Raw genomic sequence first — 18,059 nt, forward strand, 5'->3', positions numbered from 1 at the left:
ACTATCAAAGAATCTAGCTAAACAGACATGAATGCAATATCCCTAGCAGACAACTCTGCATCAAGTGAAGAGGCACATGATCAAATGAAAAAAGAAAGAAGTCTTTAGTATTTCACCTAAAAACCTGATCTAACAAAAAATGAAGTAATGGTAACCCATAAAAAAGGCAGTACTTTGAGTAATAGTGATGAATATGAAACCCAGTCAATGCCCCATTTTAAGTAACATCTGTGGCTCTTTGTAATCTACAATAATAAAATGATTCTCTTTAGTTTGTGTTCTCATATAGAGACTAAGGGGAAAGTAGCCCTCAGAGTTACAAGATGGCAGAGAAACTATCTCCTTTCATATTATTCCCCAAAATTAGCAATCAATTTTTACAGAATTCAAACAGCCAAATGAAGACTGGACAGAATGAAAAACTAAGGGTAACAGAAAAGCAGATGCTTTGGCAAGAAGGCAGCCTATAAATGTTGGTTTCCCGGGATTTTGATAGCAAGAGTGTTTATCTTATTGAAAGCAGAGTCTAATTGAATAAAAGAGTTTTAAAATAGTGGGCCATTAATTAGGCAGCACGGGGTAAAGCACAGATTCCATAATGTACGAGGCTTCTGGGAGCCACAGGCAGCACTCATTGATTCTGTCAGGGTGCCAGAGGAACGAGAAAGCTGAGTGTTTCGCCTCTTCTGGAAACCTACCTGATACATTTGGAAGTGGCTTCCCCATGCATTGCCTCTGTTCAAATCATCCCATAATTACTCTGGCACTGTAAGCTGCGAACTTGGCGGGCTCTGAGAGTTATCAGATGTTTTTCTCATGCTTGCTGAACCTCTCTTAGACAAATTTTGCATTGTTTTTTGTGTCAGTTTTATCGTGGAACATCGTGTTGCCATCTGGGAAGGAAAACAACATGGTAGAGGAGCAGCTGGTGAATGGCAATGGACAAATAAACATTGGCAGGCACCCGCCATTAGGTGAGATAAGAGGGATGGGCAGCCGCCAACACCGACGATCCCTCACCACTAGAACATCTTTCACTGTCCCCTTCCTCTTATCTTCATTCAAATTCATGGCAATTTTTCATTCAGAGGCTTAAGCTTTCCAAGTGTCAGGTGTTGGGCTTTCTCTTCTCTGTCCAGGAGGATCAAGAGAGATCTATGAAGTGCCCTACCAATTGAATTTCTCTCCCTGGACAGGACAATGGGCTTCCTGAAGCAAGAGGAAAGCTTCTGATACCTTAACAGAAAGGCTCCCCTGAGGAATGAGAGGAACCGAAACTCTCACCAAGCTTTTCAACCAATCTGGTGGTCTTTACTTGGGTCACACCCAGCATCACCAGTATTTGTGACTTTCAAGCCCTTAAATCTTTTAAGGACCATATTTATGGTAAACCACTATAAATAATACAAGCATGCCTTTGGGAGCAGGACAGTTAGGGGAAGTAAGTTACACTTGATTAACAGTTATACACCATGCTTTCTTGTTCCTAAGATATAGTTTTCCCATTGTAACATTTCTACAATTGAGATCCACAGAACAAATGCCTAAAAAAAATCTAACAACCTCCAGGCAGCAGAAAAAGTTGTGAAGTGCCAACAGTCATTATTTCCTGCACATGTGCAAACTGGTAACATCTGAAGGTAAACATCCATCCAACCACATCAGTTGTGTTATTTTTATTGTTGGAACTAAGCAGGTTGAATTCTTACCTTAAACTTGGATTTCGACATTTGGAATAGGAGATTTGAATTGGTTCAAAAGATTACACACACACACCCAATAAAGCATTAATTTTTAAAATTGTGTTCAGTTTACATAAATTTGTTTCACACAACCAATGCAATCAGAGGCAACAGAAGCTGCTGAATCACTCAAAATAATTCAAAATTCTTCACATTAATAGAAGCTGGAATGATGATTCTATGTATCATGGAGACTGGCCTTCAAGCTGGGACATTTATCTGACAAAATCTTCCAGCTGGCTTTCAATATACAATTCAATTAAGAATAAAATTACATATATTCAATACAAATTAAAGTAAATATATAATTCAATTAAGGAAAAGTTATATATAGAAAGTATAATTTACATATATTATGTTAAATGTAATTTTTCTCCTAATTGGATTATATACTTCACGTGTGTAATATATTATATATTGAATATATCATGTTATATATGTAATATTTCATGTACATGAATTTAACCAAAAAGGAAATGAAAATGCAAACAAAGCCCTAGAACTCTCGACAAGGTTATACTCTAAGTCCTAAAAAGGAGAGGGTTAAAAGCAAGAAAACCAATATACCAGCAAGTCATTTATAAAGGTCAGTGGCTAAGAAAATTTGAATGCTGCAGTATAAAAGGCTTAACCACAAATTTTGATTGTGGTAGTTATGAAAATGGCATAAAATCACATGTACCATTTATTATAAAATATCATACATAAAACCTATATACAGTTAATATATTATTTATTCTAACACACACACACAATTGATGGTGATGTTTAAGGAAATATGCTAACTTTCAGAATTGCTGAAAATCATCTAATTCATCCCTTTGTTTAGAAAGTAAGGTCCTAAGGCCCCACAATTCACTTGTGACAGAACTTGAACTAGAAATTATGAGCTAGGCAGAAAGGCTTCATAAGAAGGAGAATATGAGGGCATGAAATGAAATGCCTTGTCCTATGCAATAACCCAAATTAGAGCTAGCCAGTAACTCTCCTTGAAACAACATTAAAACAAGTTCTCTGAAAACAATCCCTGCTATTAAATCAATCTTCACTTAAATTTCTAAGATTAAACAGGACCAAGAAGATTGCTAGGTAAACCTAAGAAAAACCAATGCATAAAGAAAACGTCCTAAAAATCTGTTTAAATTCATTTCAGTATCATTCATGAGAAAAGCCAATCACTCTGAACGTTTCAGTAAGTGATATAATTTATATGTGACCACACACTTTGGTCAATGTGCTATCCATTCTTTTGATATCTGTCAGGCAAGTGTATGACAACTGTTATTACCCTGTTTTGAGCTCCAATGAGATTATTTGAGCTAACCTCATTATATAGTTAATTCAGAAATTTTGAGATCATGATCCATTAAGTCCCTAATCCTTAATCTAAGAATTCAATAAAATTTTTGTCTATAACCACTCTTAATCAACATTGATAAGAAATTTTGTCTTAGGACACTGGGTGGTTCAGTTAGTTAAGCATCTCCCTTCAGTTTAGGTCATAATCCAAGGTCCTGGGTTCAAGTCCAACATGAGGCTTTTTGCTCAACAGGGAACCTACTTCTGGCTCTGCCTGCCCTTCCCCCTGCTCGTGCTCTCCCTTGCCCTCTCTCTGACAAATAAATAAATTTAATTAATTAATTAATCTTTAAAATAGAAAAAGAAATTTTGTCCTAGAGCCACAGGAAAATACTTTCTAAAGTAAACCTATCATTGGCAAAAAGAAGCTGCAAGCAACTTCCTCTTCATTTCTTGATCATCTACAACATATAGTACAGTACAGGGACTCTAGTGACACGAAGAAAGATCACTCCTAGCCCTATTTACCAATGAAGATATTAAAACCTAGGAGTGGTAAATAATTTGCCCAAATTTGAGCCGCTTGAAAACAGAGCAGAACAGTCTCTAAGGCCTATGACCTTACCCTGTGATGCAAGGTGTTCAATAATTAGGCACCAAACTAGGATCATGTAATTGACTGTGACTTTGAAGTCAGTTTGAGTATTCAGATAGGTTTTTTGGAAGAGCTAGCAAATGAACAGAGCGTTGAAGGATAAATAAGCTTGATAAAAGGTAGATTTAAAAAAAAAAAACAGCAAATAAACAAAACCAAAGAGCAACTACTGGACAAGAAGAAAGGGAAACTCAGGAATGTTGGAACTTTGTAGGAGGCCTGTAGAAGAAATTGGAATTAGAATTACATTCTGGCCAAGGTAGTGCAAATCAATTTGTAAACGCTGATGTCCTGTTGGAAGGCTTCCAGGGAGACAGAGCAGTACAGAGAGGAAGTAGTCCCCCTTGATGAGTAAGTCAGTGCCTTCCTGAGAAGGGTAATAGCTTCACAGCTCAGGGGGGCCCAGATGACAGAATGCAAGAGGCGACATAGCTAATATGATCACTGAATGATAAATCAGTGCATATAATCACATGGGTATTTTTCATCCCAAAAGACAGGATCTTGTCACTTAACAGGATCAATGAAGAAAGAAGCATATCCCTGACCACAGAGAAGTACCTAGAGCCACTGTGCCTTCCTGAGAGTAAAACAGTTTTGACACAGCTACAAGGTTCACCCCACCCACCAGAATGTCCCTGTTAACAACAGAATTTCATAGGAATAGAGTAAAACATAATCATAAGTACCCCAAACTCCAAGAACTCAACAATAGAGCTATATAAGGTAAAGCTCGGGCTTTGAAGAGTCCAGATCTAAGATGTCCAGGGTAAGAAAATCTTGTTATGTCAACATTAGCAAAAGGGGCACACTGAATTTAAAATGAAGCATTCTATCATGAGGAAAAATCAAAAAAGGTTCTAATACTGCATGCTTTAAAACAAACTTAGGCCTGGGATAAGAGGAGATGGTGGTGTGGGGGGGTCATTCCTGCCACAAAATGGGCATAAGTGGGAACCCTAAAGGTTAGAGAATCTGTTTAAATATGGAAGGCAATGTCAAGTGCCTTAGGGCCTTGAAGTGGGAGCCTAAACTTTGGGAAAGCAAATGCAAGGAACTAAGAACTACTGGACCTGACAATGAACTCCTTAAAAAGGGGGATGATATTTTATTTATATTAAAATTCCTAAACAATGCCCAGTAAATACTAAGTTTAATAAATATTTGATGGCTAAGCAGAGGCATAATACCCTTTCTAAGATTCCCTTCTGATCCATAGTAGAGACGGAAAAGCCTTAAGGGGAATAAAAAGGACATCGCTTAGGTAATGATCTTAGGAGGGCAAGGGGCCCCTTTGTTCACTGAAGGTCTCCAGCAGCCCTCATGGCAGGGTTCGCTGTGACTGTGAGAGGTCATTTCTCAGTGCTAGGGAACACCTTCTCCCCCTGGCATAGACCTGGAAGCAGCAAGCTCATAAAGCCTAACGTCTAACTGGTGTCACTCTCTGGAGCATGAGTGGCATCAACAGCCTAACTTGGAGATGTCAAAAGCAAGTGAGAAGTAAAAAAAAAAAAAAGAATGTGCTAAAAAGAAACTGCCTACATAGTAATTTGCCTTGAGCTCCAATTAGAGAAGACCACATCTTTTGTAATACATAGGCACTGCCATATTTTTAAAGCCGTAGTGATGTTTGGATTCCATGGCCCCATGTCCCCACTTTTTTACTCCCTTCCTTTCAATTATCCTTAACCTCAGCTCCAAGAGAGCCCACTGCACAGGCAGCCTCTTCTGGGTAAAAACAGAATCTGTTGTGGTAGGTAAAATTCTTGACTCCAGGTTTTTCTATTCCCTGTCATTTAAGCTATCTGCCATTTATTTGTCCCACCAAATATCAAAGCATATTACATAGTGACAATAACTAAAATGCTATAGTGCTGGCGTAGGAATAGAAAGAAAAGGAGCCCCAGGTTGGGCTCAGTTGGTACAGCATGCAACTCTTGATCTTGGAAGTATAAATTTGAGTCACACACTGGGTGTTGTAGAGATTACTTAAAAATTAATCTTAAAAAAATAGAAAAAAGTCAACAAATTACTTAAAAACAGAAAGTAGTGTTCATTAAAATTTATATATTGGAAATGTGATAAATCAGCTTCAATAATAAATACTATTTAAATATTTAGTAATTTATTTTGCTTGTAAGTCTATTTAATTCTAGTTTATTTAAAAGATAAGTGCAAAAATATAAACCATATAAATTTGAAGAAAACAGAAAGTAATTTTATTGATTCTGTGACTTTTTAAGCTTTAAAGTTAGATAAGAAATTATAGGAAAACTTAACTTTGACCACATAATACTCTGTCTTTATATCAGAAAACAGCTTGAGCAAAATTAAAACTAGAACAGACATCTAATTTTTTTAGATTTTTTTTTTTTAGCAGAACAGTTTCCTTTGGGCTAACAATGTGCTCCCTCTTGACTATTTGAGACTAACTCTATCCCTCCAAAAGTGGATGGACAAGGTAAATATGGCCATTCCCACATCCAGTATTCCTGGGCAGATGACTGTTTCAGGAATTGGCACTTGGCTGTGTCCACCCAGTGAGATCATTTGAGAAACTGTACTACAGTGACTAGAAAAGAGAACTTTCCTTCACTGAGTGACTGAGAAGACTGGATCTCTGCATCGTCATTCTGTCAATGTCTTCCTGAAAAAAAAGTCTTCCTGAATTACATCAGTCCCCGGAACATCCAAGCTGAGAAACAGACAGTCTGAGTCTGGATGATGCTATTAAGTCCCTGAACTCAGCAATACATAAGGCAGTTCTCAGGAGCCATCAGTGAGCCAGGAAAGACCCATTTTTTGTTAAGCTAGTTTGAAGTGGCTTTCTGTCTCATATAACCAAAAAGCATTACAGAGAAGCGGCTGCGGCTCTGAGCAGAGGAGGCAGGAAGCTGAGCGCTGGCGCTGGGAGGGGGTACCATGGCCGGGATCACCACCACTGAAGCAGTGAAGTGCAAGTTGCAGGTTCTGCAGTGCAAGCCAATGAGGCAGAGGAGAGGGCCGAGCACCTGTAGCAGGAGGTGGAGGAGAAAGGTGGGCCTAGGAGCAGGCTGAGGCTCAGGTGGTCTCCTTGAAACATCCAGCTTGAAGAGGAACTGGACCATGCCCTGCAAAAACTGAAGGAAGCCGAGAAAGTTGCTGATGAGAGTTAAGAGTGGTATGAAGCTTTTACCGAAAGCTGAGCCTTAAAAAGATGAAGAAAAGATGGAACTCCGGAAATCCAACTCAAACAAGCTGAGCACACTGCAGAAGAAGCAGACTAGAAGTATGAAGGGGTGTCTCAGAAGTTAGTGATTACTGAGGGGGACCTGGAATGCACAGAGGAATGAGCTGAGCTGGCAGACTCCCATTGCCAGGAGGTGGATAAGCAGATAAGACAGACGGACCGGAACCTAAAGTGGCTGAGTGATGCACAAGAAAAGTACTCTCAAAAGAGAGACAAGAAGAAATAAAGATTCTCACTGTTAAATTGAAGCAGGCAGAGATTGATGCTGAGTTTATGGAGAGCTCAGTACCCAAGCCAGAGAGGATAACTGATGATTTGGAAGATAAGCAGAAATGCACCAAAGAGAAGCACCTTTGTACACAAAGGATGCCAGATCAGCTTCTGCCTGACTGAATGATATGTACAGCACCCCAGCCCCACCCTGTGGCTGCTCCTCCCCAAGGACACTGACTCCAGCCTGAGGCCAGCCTGCCCAAAACTGGCCTTGAAACTGATGGCTCATCTTTAACAGAAAGGCTGTTTTCTCCTTTTGGCGCTTTTCCCACCCTAACTCCTGTGTCTTCTTCACCAATCTCTGCCTCTCCCTACAGATTTCAGTCGGTCTGGAGTCTGAGCATCTTTGGAAATAATATTTAAGAGAATGTAAGCACAATGTGAAGTGAAAAGTGTGTAGTGGGGCGCCTGAGTGGCTCAGTGGGTTAAGCCTTTGCCTTCGGCTCAGGTCATGGGGTCCTGAGATCAAGCCCGGGGTCCTGAGATCAAGCCCCGCATCGGGCTCTCTGCTCAGCAGGGAGCCTGCTTCCCTTCCTCTCTCTCTGCCTGCCTCTCTGCCTACTTGTGATCTCCCTCTCTGTCAAATAAATAAATAAAAATCTTTAAAAAAAAAAAAAAAAAGTATGTTGTAATGGGGACTCCTAGGTGGCTCAGTCAGTTACGTGTCCAACTCTTAATTTCAGCTCAGGTCATGATCTCAGAGTCATGTTCTTAAGGTTGTGAGATCTAGCCCTGGGAGTCATAGGACAGGCTCGTGCTCAGTAGGGTGTCTGCTTAAGATTCTCTCTCTCCCTCTGCCCCTCCCTCCATGCGCTCTCTCCCTTTCTCTCTCAAATAAATAAATAAAATAAATAAATAAATCTTTTTTAAAAAAGTATATTGTGATGGACACACTTTGTAATTACCTTTTTTGTTGCTGTCAATGTAGCGACCATTTGTAAAACATTCCAAATAATTCCACAGTTTTGAAGCAGCAGTCTAACCCCTTTCTCACATTTGGAAAGTAACTTTTTCAGCTGAACACATACTGCCCTCACCACAGAAGAGGGAAAGTAGCAGGGGCCTGCCCTATTGAGAACCAGAGCCCAGAAAGAGACCCACTCAGGGAAACTGCATTGCTCTGTTCAGTGTACCAGCCAAATTAGAAAGGGGATTCCAGGGGCGCCTGGGTGGTTCAGTCTGTTGAGTGTCTGCCTTCAGCTCAGATCATGATCTCAGGGTCTTGGGATGGAGCCCCACATCGAACTCCCTGCTCAGTAGGGAGCCTGCTTCTCTCTACCCTTCCTCCTGTTCATGTTTTTTTTTTCTCTCTCTCTCTCAAATAAATAAAATCTTAAAAAAAAAAAAAAAAGGAAAAAAAGAAAGGTTACTCCAGAAGGAGTTAGCCAAAAGAGAGTGTGGTTTTCAGCTTTCAGGTTTTCAGCTTTAGGGTATCTCTGAAAAACTTTATTTTTTATTTTTTTTTTCAGAAGTGAACAAACAAATTAAGATTGTGAGACCTCTGAGACCAACTCCCTATCCTATCTTTAGCCCTTTCCCAACCACTCACTGAGTGAATCATCATGTTCCCCTTATGCTGAAGTGACCATTTACTTGCATTCCTGCTTCCTTGAAAGAAAAAAGAAAATTGTGTTTGCCACTGATTTTGCCACATTAAATAAACTCACCTCATCACCCTTTTCTGGGTCTGAAGCTGCTCTCTCTAAAAATGCCGTCTCATCATGCTTTGTATCAGTTAATGCTGGAAAATCTTCAATAGCTTATGAAAAGAATGGCCTTTGAACTTTATACTCTTTTGAAGTGTTGCTTTTTGGGGGGCAAACAAAAAAGGGGGTTGGGGCACAATTGTCACCCTGAAAACTCTCTACAGTTTGTGGGCTGACAGTGTGCTCATCTTTCTTTAACTTTTTTTTTAAGATTTTATTTATTCATTCATTACAAATAGAGATAGAGAGAGAGAAAGAGAGGAAGAGGAAGAAGCAGGATCCCCAAGGAGCAGGGAGCCCAATGTGGGACTCAATCCCAGCACCCTGGGATCATGACCTGAGCTGAAGGCATATGCTTAACCAACTGAGTCACCCAGGCATCCAGTGTACTGATCTTTTAAAATTTCTTTTCCTACCCAATTCCCCTTTATGGTGAGGTTTCTCGTGTAGATATTATATGTATATTATATAAATATGTATATGAAAAAGTATATAAATTACTTATATAAATTGGTGTTTTACCTCATAAAAGTGAAAAATTTAATAAAAGGATAAAATGGCTAATAGGAAAAAATTTAAATATATTGCATTAGTAATCAAAGAAGTAAAACTGAAGCATATTTTGGATATGATTTTTCACCTAAAAATTTACCCAAAATTGTGATAATCATCCAGCACAGAAGCAAAGATGAGATAAGAAGAGCACCCTCAAGCACTCTTGTGGAAATATAATTCTGCACACATACTTTTGTTGGCTGAAAACCTCAGGAGCTTCCTGGGCAAAATCTGAAATTAGCCCCCACAGAGAGGGCAAGGAGAAACTGAAGAAAGACATATATAAATACACAGAGACAAACATACACTTTAAGACTCCAACACTTAGAGTACCCGCACCTGGAATTGGGTCGCAACCTCAGCCGCACCTGCTGCCTCCCACTGCCTCTGGACCATGGACCCCCACATAGTGAGCAAGCTTCGGGCCTTCATGAAAATGTGTAAGCACGATCCAAGCATTCTGCGCACTGAGGAAACGTGTTTCCTGCAGGAGTGGGTGGAAAACATGGGGGGTAAAGTACCACCTGCCACTCATAAAACTAAATCAGAAGACAGTATCAAGGAAGAAAAACCAGATAGAGGAAAACATTAAGACAGATGAACCATGAAGTGAGGAAAGTGATCTAGAAATTGGAAATGAAGGTGTGATTGAACCAGATATTGATGCCCCTCAAGAAATGGGAGATGAAAATGTAGAGATAAATGAGGAAATGATGGATCAGGCAAGTGATAAAAAAGTGGTGGTCATTGATGCCCTAAATGATGGTGAACTACAGAAAGACATTGACTTGTTCACAGATGCCATCAAACCAAGTTCTCACTTGGCCATTCTGTATGCCAAGAGAGCCAGTGTCTTCATCAAATTACAGAAGCCAAATGCTGCCACTCGAGACTATGACAGAGCTATTGAAATAAATCCTGATTCAGTTCAGCCTTATAAGTGGCGAGGGAAAGCACACAGACTTCTTGGCCATTGGGAAGAAGCCGCACATGATCTTGCCCTTGCTTGTAAACTGGATTATGATGAAGACGCTAGTGCAATGCTGAAAGAAGTTCAACCGAGGGCCCAGAAAATTGCTGAACATGAGAGAAAGTATGACCAAAAACGTGAAGAGTGAGAGATCAAAGAAAGAACAGAAAGAGTTAAGAAGGCTCAGGAAGAACAAGAGAGAGCCCAGAGGGAGGAAGAAGCCAGACAACAATCAGGAGCTCAGTATAGCTCTTCCCCAGGTGGCTTTCCTGGGGGAATGCCTGGTAATTTTCCTGGAGGGATGCCTGGAATGGCAGGAATGCCTGGGCTCAATGAAATTTTTAGTGATCCAGAAGTTCTTGCAGCCATGCAGGGTCCAGAAGTTATGGTGGCCTTCCAGGAGGTGGCCCAGAACCCAGCGAATATGTCAAAATACCAAAACAACCCAAAGGTTATGAATCTCATCAGAAAACTGTCAGCCAAATTTGGAAGTCAAGCATAATGCCCTTCTGACAAATAAAGCCCCGGCTGAAGGAAAAGCAACTTCAATCACCTAATGGATGTTACAAAAATACAAACCAGTGTACCTCTGACCTTCTCATGAAGAAAGCTGGGGTGCTGAGAAGAGAATGCCTACCCCTTTGCTCCCTATGCAACTGAAACATTCTACAATGGTTTGCCATTAAGGTATTCATTCAGATAATGTTTTTCCTACTAGGAACTACAAACTTGAAACACTTTTAAACCTTAAAAATATTTAAAACATATTAAAAGGGTGTGTTAGCCCCTACATTTTTCTTTACTAATCATTTCAGTTTTTTTTCCCCCCTTTGGATTAATTGGGCAAGGAAGATACTTCAGTGCAGAAGATTTATTGCTCAGTTATAACAAGTAAAATAAAGGTTTATTAGTGAAAGGCAAATAATACATTTAAATAGATAAAGTTTGAGTTGGAGATATGGTTCTGAGGCATTGTGACTTGTCTTCTTAAATGCTTTATTTTTCAAACACGATTTATTTTGATAGAACCATTGGGACCACCAGCATTGCAGTCGGACCTGGGTAGGGACCAGAAGTGCTTGGCAGGGCAGCAGCAACCTTATTCCTTTTATATAGTGTGCACACTTGTGCAGATGCATTTAAATCTTACACTGTGGTGAAGGGATGATTTTTATAATGCTGCAGGAGACTTGGATTACTTAGCTGTGTTCTTGTCTGATATAGAAAATAGAGATAATGAAGCCCACCTCTCGGACAAGTAAAAAAGATCCCATGGACAGGCACCTAGGATAAGTGCACACAGCAGACACTTAATGAGTGTCAATTCTCTAGTCTCTTATCTTGAGGGCTACACACATTGCCTAGAATACAACAAGGATTCAAAATTATTTGTTAAGTGAATGAGCTTTTTCTCAAAGAACTCTGAATCCACCTATACAAACAACAATCTGCCCACACTTCCCCATCATACCTTTGAAAAATGCAATGAGAGAATGGTTAAGACACCCTATGGAATTTAGAATACATTATATTTCAACTTTACTCTGAATTACTCGTCTAAAAAAAGGGAAAATAGATCTGATCAGTCCAGCTAATGTTCTTCTCAAACTCATGCTGCTTTCAGTGATCACTTTCTCTTGATAACTGTTCATAAACCATCTACTTACTAGTCCAGTCAAAAATTGTGCTAATAGTAACATCAAAATTACTAGGCTACAGTTTTCAAAATCCTTTTCCCTTCCTTCTTTTTCTTTTTTTCCTCCATTTGATTTTTTTCGGGGGAGGGGTCATTTTCTCTGTGAATTCTCATTGTACTTTGAGAAGAAAAAAGTGAGACAACAATAACAGAAAAAAATCAAGTATTCTTAGTGATGACCAAATGTAATCAGAAATCCCATTTGTTGGTTCTGGCATCCTGGAGTATAATGTATCAGAGCCTGAAGACCTGAACTCAAAGCACATCAGTGTTCTCTGCTCCACTCCTCTGAAACTTAATTCTATTTTCATATTTTCAGTTCTACTCATTCCAGGAGAGAGATCAGGTTCTCAGAGCCAACAGGAGCAGAATGTGACTTTTGTTTTCTCTGTTAACTGTTGATATATTGTACCAGCTGTCCTTAAAACGAGTCTCATCCCTCTGGACTCTTTGTAGGATATCTGGCAAGTTGCACCCTTTCTGAGCCAGCAAATCTCCCCCAAATCGTTCATATTATTCACCTCACCTTTGGTTATCTGACTCTGATTTCATTCCTTGAGGGGAGGAACAGCAAAAGTGATCTTATTTCATAAAATGCTTTTCTGGATTGAAACAGGTCATCAACCGGGAATTTTCTAGGTTCCACAGAACTGCGTCTAATACCAAGCTAAACACTAAAACATGCTAAGACCCCCGTATTCTGATACGTAGAATATCCTTACAGGGCTTACTAACAGACCTCAGTTTTGAACAAGCATTACTACCAAGCATTACCACCTCTCCCTGGGCAGTGTAAAAAGAGAAGCTTGAGGGTAATGAGGAGAGTAGCCTATTAAAGAGACACTATTCCAAGAGGGAGAATGGAAGTAGATTATCTTGTTACCTAAAACCACGGAAAATGGGTTCAAAAGCAATCCGTGTTAGGAACAGAAGATGTCTACAGAAAGGGAAGCTGGGCGATTTATTTTTCAGTTGGCAGTCTGTTTGGCCAGCATACCAGGGCTACCTGAACCATAGAGAACTGGAGAGCATGGTGGAAGAAAGGGGAGCTGTGAAGCTATCTGCCCCATTGTGTGACATGTCACAGATGGATGACCTTCCAAAGGGTCAACAGACAAGAGAAAAGTTGCTGAATTCTAGCTGTCTTTCCAGACTTCATCAAGCAGACTGACCGACAGGAAAGGGACTTCAGTTTTTGACAACTTTTGGAGGGATTAAGGAAGTAGGAACACGTGCTCGCTTTGGCAGCACATATACTAAAAAAGGAAGTAGAAACACATCAAGAACTATACATTAGGAAGGGAAGGACTTTGGAAACCCTCCGAAGAACCTACATATGAGAGGACCAACAACATGCCTGCCCCCAAAACACAGTAATGATTACCTTGAACCAAATAAATGAGGACAACTAACCAGTCAGAGAACTCAACCTCATCACAGGCAGTTAAATAGGAAGAATTTACCCTTGTTTCCTTCCTTCTACCTTGCTAAACATGATTAAAAAACTCCTGGCCAGAAGCTAGAATAAGGAGAAGTCAATTCTGTGTAGAATGAAGGGGGGGAAAAGCTTTGAATTTAGTTTAAAATTAAGATTTTGAAACAATACAAGACTACTCTAATAATTAAAAGTGACTGAAACCTTCTGCAACCCAGCCAACATATTACTAAGGTACCTGTTATTAATTACTTACAATGAAGTACTATAAAACATAATTACACCATAATATAGTGAAGAAGAGCAGTAAATTAGAAATGTATACCCAAATAAATTGAAACTCGCTAACAAATAGAGTTCTCTATTCCCATGCCCTCATCTTCTTATAGAATAAGGGCAGCCAGATTGTCATCATTTGATGTCTCATTTTCTCTCCCTTGTCTTGATTATACTGTGGTTGCGCACTCAGGAAACTTACACCTTTTGGTATCCCTTAGAGAAGCACAATAAAATAAATAAAAATACTTGAAAAAACAATCTGAAGTCAGAATCCTCAAAGCGTCTCTAGTCTCTCCTTTGCAATGCAAGGGTTCAGATACAGCAGGGTGCTTCTGTGTATACTACCCAGGATGACTGTAGGGCCTTCATAAATAAGAATTGACTGGTGGAGTAGACATGTGGTTACATAACCACTCAGAGAGACATCCCTGGAACTTTTCGGCAGTGTGAAATATGGAGGAGATTCATCCCAAAGGCAGATTCAAGATACCTAGAATTAGACAACAGTAGAGGGCCAGGGGGTGATTTTATAGGTCACCATGGACGACATCATTTGTACTATCTCCATAATAACTTGCACCAAATCCCACTAGAAGGGGCAATATAGGAAGTCAAAGGGGTGGGAAAGAGAACTATTAAATTAAAATAAATTAGGAAATCAACAGGCAGATTATGAAATAAATAAAAACTCAAATCAGATTGTTAAAACAAAAACAAACAAACAAAAACAGTTGTAGCTGGTGGGAAGAGCATCCTTCCACATTTCACCAGAGTAACACTAACAACGCTACACGATGACATTCATTTCCTGAGTTGTGCCACCATAAGGCAACAACAAATCCTGCAGCCTGCATGAAAATCAGCCCACCTCACCAGAAATGTCAGCATAAAGAGATTTTAGAAAGCAACAGAGCACAGACTAGCACAAAAAAACACGTTTGATAAAAACCTGTTAAAATGAGAAGGAATGGTGGAACAGGAAGACTTTCAGGAACATCAAAGAGAATGTGAATTACTCTGAAGATCCTGCCAAGAAAAGGAATTTCATAGATTACATGGACAGGGATTTGAAAAAAGAATACTTTTATGATACTTCCCTTTATTATTTATAATAATAAATTATATATAGATATAGATATATAGATATAGCCTGGGGATTCAACAGAATCAAAATGGTAAGCCATTTTGATTCTGTTGAATCCCCAGGCTACTTGTGGTTTGGAAGATTTAACAACTTAAAGTAAATATCAATGGTTGAAAAGTTAGCATTTGTATTTTAACTGGGACTTTCAATATCTTAGGCCAAAGTCATAAGCAACAGGAATTTCAGGTACCACTACAGGGAGAAAAAGAGCCTTTTGAGAATGGGCTGTATATTTATAAAATTCATAACAATATTGGCAGCCTAGCACCATCCAGTGAAATGCTATTCTTCTATAAAGCTGATATTCCTGACCAGTGTTATCAAGGGAAATACTTTGAGTTTTTCTTTATTTATTTTCTTCATTTTTTTACAGTCATCAGTGAATTTGAGCTGATCCAACACATGAATCAAACATTGTGACTACCGACTAAATGAAATGGTAGCCTAATGATCTTCAGGTCATACTGCTCTGATTTTGGGGGGAGATGGGGTGGTAAATCTTACATGAAATTTCTTACAGCCAACAAATAAAATAAATTTGGCAAGTTGTTTCAGAATATTCCAGCTGAGTATTTCATATCCAACTATTTGTTATGAAACATAAGTGGAAACCATAAAGCGGTAACTTCTCCATTTTGAATATTTTGTTTGGGAAAAAAAAAAAAAGGAGGGTGAATTTGCCACCATAGGATTAGTATAAAAGCTGAAACTTACTGCATTCAAAACTAAGCATCGCTTCTTGGTTGGGAATTGAAGATATCTTTGAATTATAGTACTCTTCAGAAATTTAATAAGGACTTGGACTAGGATGCCTATGTAGCTTGACTAAAGACAGCACAACTGCAAAGCAAATAACGTGCACTTTCAGCCCTCAGCAACCTGGGAAATAAGCACAGACAACATATTCAAGGGCTTAAAAATTTAACTGTGGAAAGTTTATTGCAGCTAAATAGAGAAGAAAACAGCTGATCCCATGGTAAGCAAGTGGAAGGCAATGGAGGGTACAATTAAGACCAGGAGCAAAGCTAATCACCATTACTATCTGTTTAATCCAGTCACTCTGAGCAAAGGTAGCTACAACAAGGGAACTGTTTTCTCTACTCAGGTGTCTAGAGAATTCAGGGGTTTCCAGCACAAAGACCCATCACTTGAAGGGCAATATGACAGAGGATTCAGAGAGATTGGTTGGCTAATGGACAGGGGAATAAATTCTCCTAGAACGCTCCCTGTTCAAACCATTGGAAATGGAGGCGCCCTTCAGATCATCTGTATGCCTGTTTCTTTTTTCCATTTTCAATTTATAATAACAATAACGACCTAGACATAGGACATTTCCTGGGCTTTAATGACTGTCTGAGGTTAATGGCCCTCAACTACACCTCAGGCCATCAACCCCTCCCAGCTGGTCATTAATCTCCAGGAAATATCCTGTTCCAGGGTCATTATTGTTTCAATATCAACTATACCTTAAAAGCTTTATGGATTCTGCAAATACAGAGCCCTTGCCAATAGAGGTTATAAAACCTGTTTAGAATTCTGAAATTATCTTGAATTTGACCTCAGAGATGTTTTGTTAAAAACTAAAATCAGCTTAAGAAAACATTCACTTTATTTTTGTTTATTTACATTTTTATAGGAAAAAGGTCTACGAAATGACAAGGACCCAAACAAAAATCAATGAGTACCAGAAGAAAAAGATCGAATTTAAAGATGATCACCCTCTCTCCTGAACTGTAGCACAACTCACTCTTCGAGAACACTATGTTATCTGTGAAACAGCTCCCAAAAATGCTTTATGTGTTTGGCACCAAACTATATCCCATGCATATAATTTTCAAACTACATCCTCATTATAAAATCTCATTTTTCACTTTCATAAAAAAACCCAATTTATACATTAATATTATTATAACAAGCATTCCATCCACAGTAGCATATTCCACAGGAAGAGAAGCTGCTGAAACAGGAGTAAAACAAAAATTCTGGAAAGGACAGCTATTAAGATTCTGATTTGGCAGCAAAGCAGAGGATGGTTGTACAAAAAGCATTAAGATCTAGAGAGCCGGTATAGAGACAAAGGAGGGGGACAAGGCAGGTGAACCAAGGAAACCCAACCAATGGTAATAGCGGTAAATCCAGTAAGCAGGCAGACTATAGAGACCTGAGCACTAGGGCAGGCAGAACCTTGGAGAACTGTGGAAACTTTGGATTGGCCCAGCTTTGAGGAAGAATTTAGGGTCAGAGATCCGTGCATCAGGTTCCAACAAAAATAGTCTAATTGCAGGATAAATCAGTACTGTGTTCCCAGGTAGGCTTGTGACAGAATTCCAAACCCTAAAACTAAGGAATAAAATAGGACACTGGTCTTGGGAATGAGGTACTAGCTCAGATACCAAGCTGCAGTACAAAGTCAGAGAAAACAGGAATGGGGACTGGCTAGATTCTACATGAGTTAGATTCCTAAGATCAGTGAGGGGAGTGATTCTGCAGACTGGCAAAGAACTGAATCTTGGAGCTGTCAGGCTATGGAGGAAAAAGTCAAACAGGATGGGATTGGGAGGGAGACAAACCATAAGTGACTCTTAATCTCACAAAACAAACTGAGGGTTGCCGGGGGGAGGGGGCTTGGGAGAAGGGGGTGGGATTATGGACATTGGGGAGGGTATGTGCTTTGGTGAGTGCTGTGAAGTGTGTAAACCTGGTGATTCACAGACCTGTACCCCTGGGGATAAAAATATATGTTTATAAAAAATAAAAAATTAAAAAAAAAAAAAAAAGTCAAACAGGTCACACAGAGCTATCCACTCGACTATCCCATTTTGAAAAGGAAGAAAAAAAAAAAACTTGTTCTTGAAATAACATTTGAGATTTTATTCTAAATCATGTAAGTGTGGAAACTGCAAGGTATCAGGACTCAAAGCAGGGCACAGAAGAAAAGAATCACTTTCCAGAACTTTCTACATTAACTTTTCATCAAGGGGAAATGACTCATTTAACTCAAAAAATGGAATGTTACATTATTGTTTTCCTACTTAGATGCTATTCTAACACTTTCTGTAAGAGCCAGTGTTGATAT

General features: G+C 39.3%; 2 pseudogenes; both read left to right on the forward strand.

Moving 5' to 3' along the window:
• Nucleotides 1-6,618: 6,618 nt before the first annotated feature.
• Nucleotides 6,619-7,318, forward strand: LOC106005624 (annotated as a pseudogene).
• Nucleotides 7,319-9,853: 2,535 nt separating this feature from the next.
• On the forward strand, nt 9,854-10,931 carry LOC101690541 (annotated as a pseudogene).
• The last annotated feature ends 7,128 nt before the right edge of the window (nt 10,932-18,059 follow it).

The sequence above is a fragment of the Mustela putorius genome, unplaced genomic scaffold, assembly GCF_011764305.1.
Source record: "Mustela putorius furo isolate JIRA1106 unplaced genomic scaffold, ASM1176430v1.1 tig00003898_pilon_pilon_pilon, whole genome shotgun sequence".
NCBI classification, from domain to species: domain Eukaryota; kingdom Metazoa; phylum Chordata; class Mammalia; order Carnivora; family Mustelidae; genus Mustela; species Mustela putorius.